The 7,007-nt window shown below is 35.9% G+C and overlaps 1 pseudogene across 1 annotated transcript in view; it reads left to right on the forward strand.

Moving 5' to 3' along the window:
- Window positions 1–4,801, forward strand: part of LOC148945423 (porphobilinogen deaminase-like) — a 48,285-nt pseudogene extending 43,484 nt beyond the window's left edge. The window contains exon 5 of the transcript XR_016142715.1: window positions 2,424–4,801. The product of XR_016142715.1 is annotated as a porphobilinogen deaminase-like (transcript). The remainder of the gene's footprint in view (window positions 1–2,423) is intronic.
- The last annotated feature ends 2,206 nt before the right edge of the window (window positions 4,802–7,007 follow it).

The raw sequence follows: 7,007 nt of genomic DNA on the forward strand, positions 1-7,007 counted from the left end.
AACAACAACAAAATATTTTATAACCCCCCCCCCCCCCTAGAGGCTCTGGGGTCGGGATGAGCAATATGGGGAAGTGGCATCGAAAAAAAAGACTGCGTCACAACCGTAATAAGATAAAATAATAAAAGAACTGTCGCCTTTACTTACTTACTTGCACTTGTGGCAGGAATCAGGTGTTTCCACCTTACCCGGTACCAAGGATCTTCGAGACCTGTTTGAACCACGTAGTGCGGTCTACTGCCAGCTGCTTTGCAAATGGGAGCCATTGAGTTGTCCATCTGTGACCAAACTTTCTGAACCCCCCAATAGGTTCAAGGTCTGATTTAACCAAGTTCCACCAGCTACTGTCGCCTTTCCGTAGCCTTTGCGTGTGCCCTTTAATTGCTCTGTTCGTCTGCGAGTCCAGGCTACTTTTCGGTCAGCTGTCAATACCAAATCCTGGTCGACGCCTTGCGATTCCCACATGGGCTTTCCAAGTAGGCAAAGCCACTACAATATGAAAAATCAAAGTCGCCCTGCTAGTTCAGGCGACTATTTTTGGGTTTGAGCTGGCTCACAGAAGTGATAGACGATTTGAATACTCTTATTCTATGCCTATCTACCTTAGTTCTGCACTAGGATGGATGATAGACTATCGTCAGGAAGTGAAATGAATTATTTTAACGTATATCTGAAAAAGGTGAGCCAGCTTTACCTCTCAAAGAGGTAAAGCTGTCTTGGCTTTACTCTTAATTAGCCATGGATCTCAAGTCTTTCATCACTTCCACTAAGTTGATCAAATTCAAAAAGGCTGGTTAAAATTAATTTGATGTGTTTTTTTTATCGTTCTTGATCAATCACTTGTCATATAAAAGGATTAATTAGTTAGCAATTCACTCGCCAATGTTTCTGAGTTTACCTATGTAAAAGGTTACTAATATGGAAAAGAGCTGACGAAAAAAGGTAATACATCATAATGGTAATAAGGCAGGAATATCACCTAAAATTTAGTAACTGCCGTAAATAAAACCATGATGACGTACAGTCCAGGGTTTCTAGTCTCTGCTGGAAACGTTAAGTTCATGGGCTCCAGAACGCAACGGAAACGTTGAAAGCAGAGGGTTGAACTCCAGAACGAAAATAAAAATAATAAAGAAACAACGCTGTTTATATTCTGTTTATATTTAGAGATTCGAATATTTTGGCTATTAATCTTACCTTATCGCTTTTAAATTACCAAAGACATCAAAATAAAAAGTTTTTGACCCCTGAGGACAGTACCGGTTTTCGTTATTGCTGCCTGGTTGAATTGCGAAAACAATTAAGCATAACTATTTCACTAAATTTGACGAATACAATTCTTCCGTAAGAATTACCAAATAGCTACTACTGATTACCAAATCAGTATGATTACCAAAGAGCTACTACTGAGAGTTTAACTTATATCAAAGATTCGCTTGTGGAAAATCCTGGGTCTATTTATATATGTATATATACATGATTCCTTAAAGGTCGAATTTAATGTATGTACTTTGTTGGAAAGCCTAAGATCCTGGGGAAGATTGTTTTTATTACGCCGGTGGGAAGTTATAGAACACGACTGAATACCTTATAATCTGTAGACAGTTCTTTAGATATTGTAAGTGTTTTCTTGGTTTGCCTCTTTGGATCAGGAATACTTACATCGCTAAGAAATACAGAGTTTTTGATATGACTGTGAAAATGGACCAACTTTAGTTAAGATTCTAAAAGCGTAGAGATTGTATCGTTGATTTTCCTCTAAATTTTATCTATGTTTAAACGGTATTGGTATTCATCAGAAGTGTTTTCATTTTCTGATTTCCTATCTGGAGTTTCGTCTGGATGATCTGTAAATTTGTTTTTATTATTTTTTTTTTTTATTATTATTATTAGTATTATTATTATTTACTCCGCTATAACAGTATTATTAATGTTCGTTAAGAGGGTAAAATAAATTATTATTATTATATGCAGACGTATTAAAGAGAAATGGAATCCAAGAAAAAATATTTAAGGGAAATGGGAACTTCCTGGGAGGATATAAAGAGTAAGTCATTGAATAGATTGGGAAGAAGGTGCGTAGCTGTGTTAGCCTTAGACGGCTTGGTGCTGCCGTGAGTTTTTAGTAGTTGTAGTAAACAATGTTAAAAACGTATTTTTTCATCAGATAATTGGTATATTGTAATCAAAAGTCTTAATGTTTCTTCCTTATCGCTTTTCTCTATTGTCTTTGCTTATGCAGTATATCAATTATGACTCTCCCAAATGGGATGGGAACAGGTTGTAAGGAAGGATTTAAAGGAAATTTTAATTTGTGAAGCTGTGAAGATTTAGGGGGAGGAGGAGAGTACGAAAAAGGTGGCTTAGTGCTCCAATGAGTTGTTAGTAGTAGTAAATGCTAAGTTACAGTTTCCTTCTTGCAGGTGGATGTTCTGTACCTGTTGCTGTTTGTTCTTCGTTAGATAACCAACTTCTACAATTGAAAGGCGGTGTTTGGTCACTAGATGGAGCTGAGTCTATCACAGGAGAGTCTTCTATAGAACTACCAATTTTCAAGGGAATTTTTGTGATATTAATAGTGTCTTTGTGGGTGTCGTCAGCTCTATCATCAACCCCGAATGTATGAAACTTGCCGAAAAGCTCGGTGCAGGTTTAGCTCAAGATTTAATTCAAAAAGGTGCGATGGATATTCTGCGTAAAGCTAGGGCTGACACAGACCTTAAGAAAAATGCTGCCGTTCAGCAGTAAAATATGTCACAAACTTTTGTGTTGTTAAATGGACTAAAAACAATTTGGAATATTCAATTGATAATCTTGTATATCGTTAATATACATTAATAATCTATGGGGGGGGGCTTTAGAATTGAACAATACTAATTTAATATATATGGTTACAGACAAAGGATAGGGAGATTTTCACTCTAAGAATTGCACTCTTAATAACTTCGAAATTCAGTTCCCAATAATTTTTTTTTACATTAACACTACGTTTGCTTTTTGACCCAAATATTAAAAATTGTTAACTTTTTCGGAGAGACATCTACTATACGTTCGGACGAAGACCAATATATGAGTAAATTATTCCTTTTGATATTCTAGGATATCCCCTCCCCCCCCCCCAAGCAGATATTAAGAAAAATGTCCAACACGTAAACAAACTAATGATACTTGTTGATAGTTGTTGTCTGGAGTATCAGAGTCCGTCTCATACGAATAACTTCGTATCATCTTTAAAGGTGTGGACTCTACTTTAGATTTAAAAGAAAGAAACTGCATGTTTATTGTGTTGCGCAGGCACCGACCTCCTGATTCACTGCCTTTGACCGGGAATGCAATGTGTGGTTGGGGTCAAATCATATGAAGTTTCCCGTATTTTCCCACTAGATGTCTCCAGGTACCCAATTAAAGCTGGGTTGAGTCTGGCTGAGCTTGCAGAGTCACACCATTGACCCCATTTCCAAACCGAATAACCACCGACACCAGGACGTACCCGAACCCATGTTCTCAAGATTTTAATTCTAGGGGGCTAACCCCTTCGCTAGGACTGCTCATTACATCTACTGAAATTCATCTGATTTTTTGACAGATAAAGGAAATGAAGACTGGATAATCATTAAAAGCCGGGTTGGAATCTTAAATTCTCCCGAATTTCTTATTCGAATTATTAAATAAAATTTGTTTCCCTACTATTGCTCTCCCTCAAAGAAAAAAAAAATCATCGTGCGTGCCTGATTAGAAAGTGAACTATATTCGAGATGGGGGTTACAAACAAAAAGTGGTTACTTCGAACTGAAAGTATCTCTTCTTTCCTTTATTTTTGCAATAGTTTTTGTAAATGGTAACATAACAACCCAGAAAAACATTTCTGAGTTGCTGATTTTTTCTACCCCCCTCCCACATGGCCTTTTTTTTTTTTTTTTTTAATCGTGTTCAAAGTTACCCACACTTTATCCAACTTTGAACGATACTAACTAATTAATCTTGTATACTGTTCATGCAAGTTTCTAGTTTGTTCAAAGTTGGCCATGCTTTGGTTAAGTTTAAACAACCACTTATTTACAGAATTTTTTCTCTCAGATTCAATGTAAAAAAAAAGATCGCTTATATCGAAAAATGTGAAGAAAAAAAAATTAGACTAAGATCCTTTTGTTTTTAGTCCTTACAATGTTGTTCATTTCTCAAAAAAGTTTGAATTGCAATATTCAACGAAAGAAAAATGAATTCTTATATGGTAAGGGTAGATGAAGTGAAATTACGTTGGTCGAAAAAGCTAGTGCTTAGGGCAGGGTTTATGCTTTTCATTTTTGCCTAGTCAAACCAGGATCTCGGAATTAGGGAAGTATGCGTTGCGTAGTGGTTTCTTAATATGCATTTCTACCAGGCATGTGCCTTAAGTAGTTTTTTTGTGCTGGTAAACATATGTGGTAATTTGCATTTTCCACATGGTGACACCATCTAAATATTTGCTAATCTTAGTAAATATGTTAGCAGTGCAATCGCCATTCTCGGGCCATTTGTATTGCAGTGCATTCGAGCATCACTAAATGGTACATAACAGAAATGTGGCTTGAGTAGTTCTTCAGGCTGGCGAAATATCAGCGGTAATTTTTATTTACCATTTTTCGCGCTATATAAATATTTGCTAATGTGAGTGTAGCTGAATATAGATGGCAGTATTGATATCATCATTCTCAGGCCATTTGTTTTATGGTGCGTTCGAGTATCGGACTTATCCACTTAGCCAAGGCCGTACCCAGGATTTTTTTTGGTGGGGGTTTTACTCACATTTTTTCGGGCGGGGGGGGGGGGTACACAAAAAAACATCAAAAAACTCATACAAAATTTGTTTATATCCATTTTTGCTACGGTTTTACGAGTCAAGACATTTCGGAAGGGGTTCAAACACCCCTAACCACCCTTCCTGGGTACGGCCTTGCATTTAGCACTAACTTCCTCGGATGTAACTTGTGTAACAACAAACACTTATGTTGTGACTTGTTAACTGAAACTCTATGGACAACTATGTAATTTAAAATATTAATCACACATAATCCATAGTAACATATCTTATTTACAAATTCCTCAATGTGTGCCACATGTCGCATGTGGCGCATGCGTCTCCCCTCTTGTTCCCTGGGTATACCTGTGTATACTATATGGTTTTTTTCTGTTTTTGAAAAGACTGATTTTTTTTTTAAAATAACTTCACTTATCCTACATCCTCTCGTGTTAGCAGATATAACATATGCGACAGCTAACCCTGTCCATTACAAGTAATAATAATCCACCTAACCTTTGGCGTCATTCACTCATGATTAATTGGGCTTAATTGGATAAGTGATCTTGGAATGCTCGAATGCACTGCTCGAACTTCTTACTGTTTGTTTCTTATTTCAGTCACATTTTTTACCAAGTGTATAAAGTAAGTTAATATTTACTGTTTTCCTATAGGGTAATATGTAATTTGTCGAAATTGACTGATTTATTTTATTTCAACATTGCCCTGTATGTATGTACCCTCTAGCCTCGTTCCCCCTCCTTGCCATTCCATTCTGGGTAAATGACTCATTATATGTATATTTCATTAAGACCAAATTTTGAGATTGAAAAATGTTAAGCGAACATCACTTTGTTAAGCGAACATCAAGTTTCGTTGTAATATTTGTCGTAAAGAAATTATGCTATGGGTTATGATAGTTAGATAAATGGTGGCCTAAATTTACGGTCAGCATAAACAGTGGGAGGAGTGGGGGCTGGGGCTAGATTCCCACCTCGAAAGAAAATAAAAATCGCTCTATTTTATTCTTTCTTATTTTCTATTTATTCTTTTGCTCTGCTATTTTTCTATTTATGCTTTTACATTTCCAATTTATTCTTTTTCTGATTTTACACGATAGTGAAATATAAGTCAATTTAGTTGATTAAGAACATCCAAGGAGTAAAGTTCGCTCTTATTTGCCATTTTGAGATGAAATTAATAACAGCTAATTAGTGATAATTAATTTAGAAACACACCATAATATTTTCAAATACGATGAGCATTCACGAATTGAATAGAGGATTTCCAGTGGTTGAGTTTCCAGACTTGACGTAAAACCAAGGTATGTTTTGCATTTACAAAATACGGGGGGATTTGCAGTTGCAAAATCCTCAGGGTCATATCCATATTTTTTTGGGAGCGTTTACAAAAAAAAAATTTTTGGGGGGGGGCTACGAAAAAAAATATATTAAAAATGCATTAAAATTTGTTTACATTCATTTTTGTTACGATTTTACGAATTGGACGAACATTTCGGCTGGGATGGGGGATCAAACCCCCTAAACACACACCCCAAAGGGGGTTCAAACCCCCTAACATCCTCAGAGGCGTGGAGTTAAATCAGAAAGCTGTTTATTTTAGTGAAATAGAAGTTCATTTTGTCTGCCGAATCTTTGTTTATAACATAAACCACTGTATATTTATATTGTCTTTTTTGCTCTCTTTCTGAGATAATAATTGCTCAAAAGACGACTTTTATGAATAATTCTTTGTCGATACCTAACGGCTTCACTTAGACTACTACCAAGAACGATGATTGTTTTCTTCTTGCTATTGTTAAAACTATTAAAAAACACTATTTAGCTAATTATATAGTACAAAGACTCATTCTTCTGATACTAAAGAGATTTTGTGTAGTTTTGAGGTGTTTGCTGCAGGAAGTTGCACTTTGATGCTGGTTATTGCACAACAGAGATTATTTTCTTACATTTTTTATTGTTATATTTATTGCTTGTTGCCGCGGTTTTTATGGTTTTATGCGAAGTTTGTTTTTAGGAAATAAATATTATTGCAAAGTACATATTTGGCCTGCTTTGATTACCTTTTTTGAAAAGCGTTTGCTATCGCTGGCATCCACTGCTAGAGGTCTATCTTCTTCTTTTTTCTCTTGTCTGGTTAAGAAACACCTTATTAGTCGTTGGAGCTATGGCCAATGGTATTTTGCCAAGAACAAATTTTCCACGGAATA

Source organism: Artemia sp. Qi Xiang Cuo, chromosome 13 (genome assembly GCF_049724085.1).
Source record: "Artemia sp. Qi Xiang Cuo chromosome 13, ASM4972408v1, whole genome shotgun sequence".
Lineage (NCBI taxonomy): Eukaryota > Metazoa > Arthropoda > Branchiopoda > Anostraca > Artemiidae > Artemia > Artemia sp. Qi Xiang Cuo.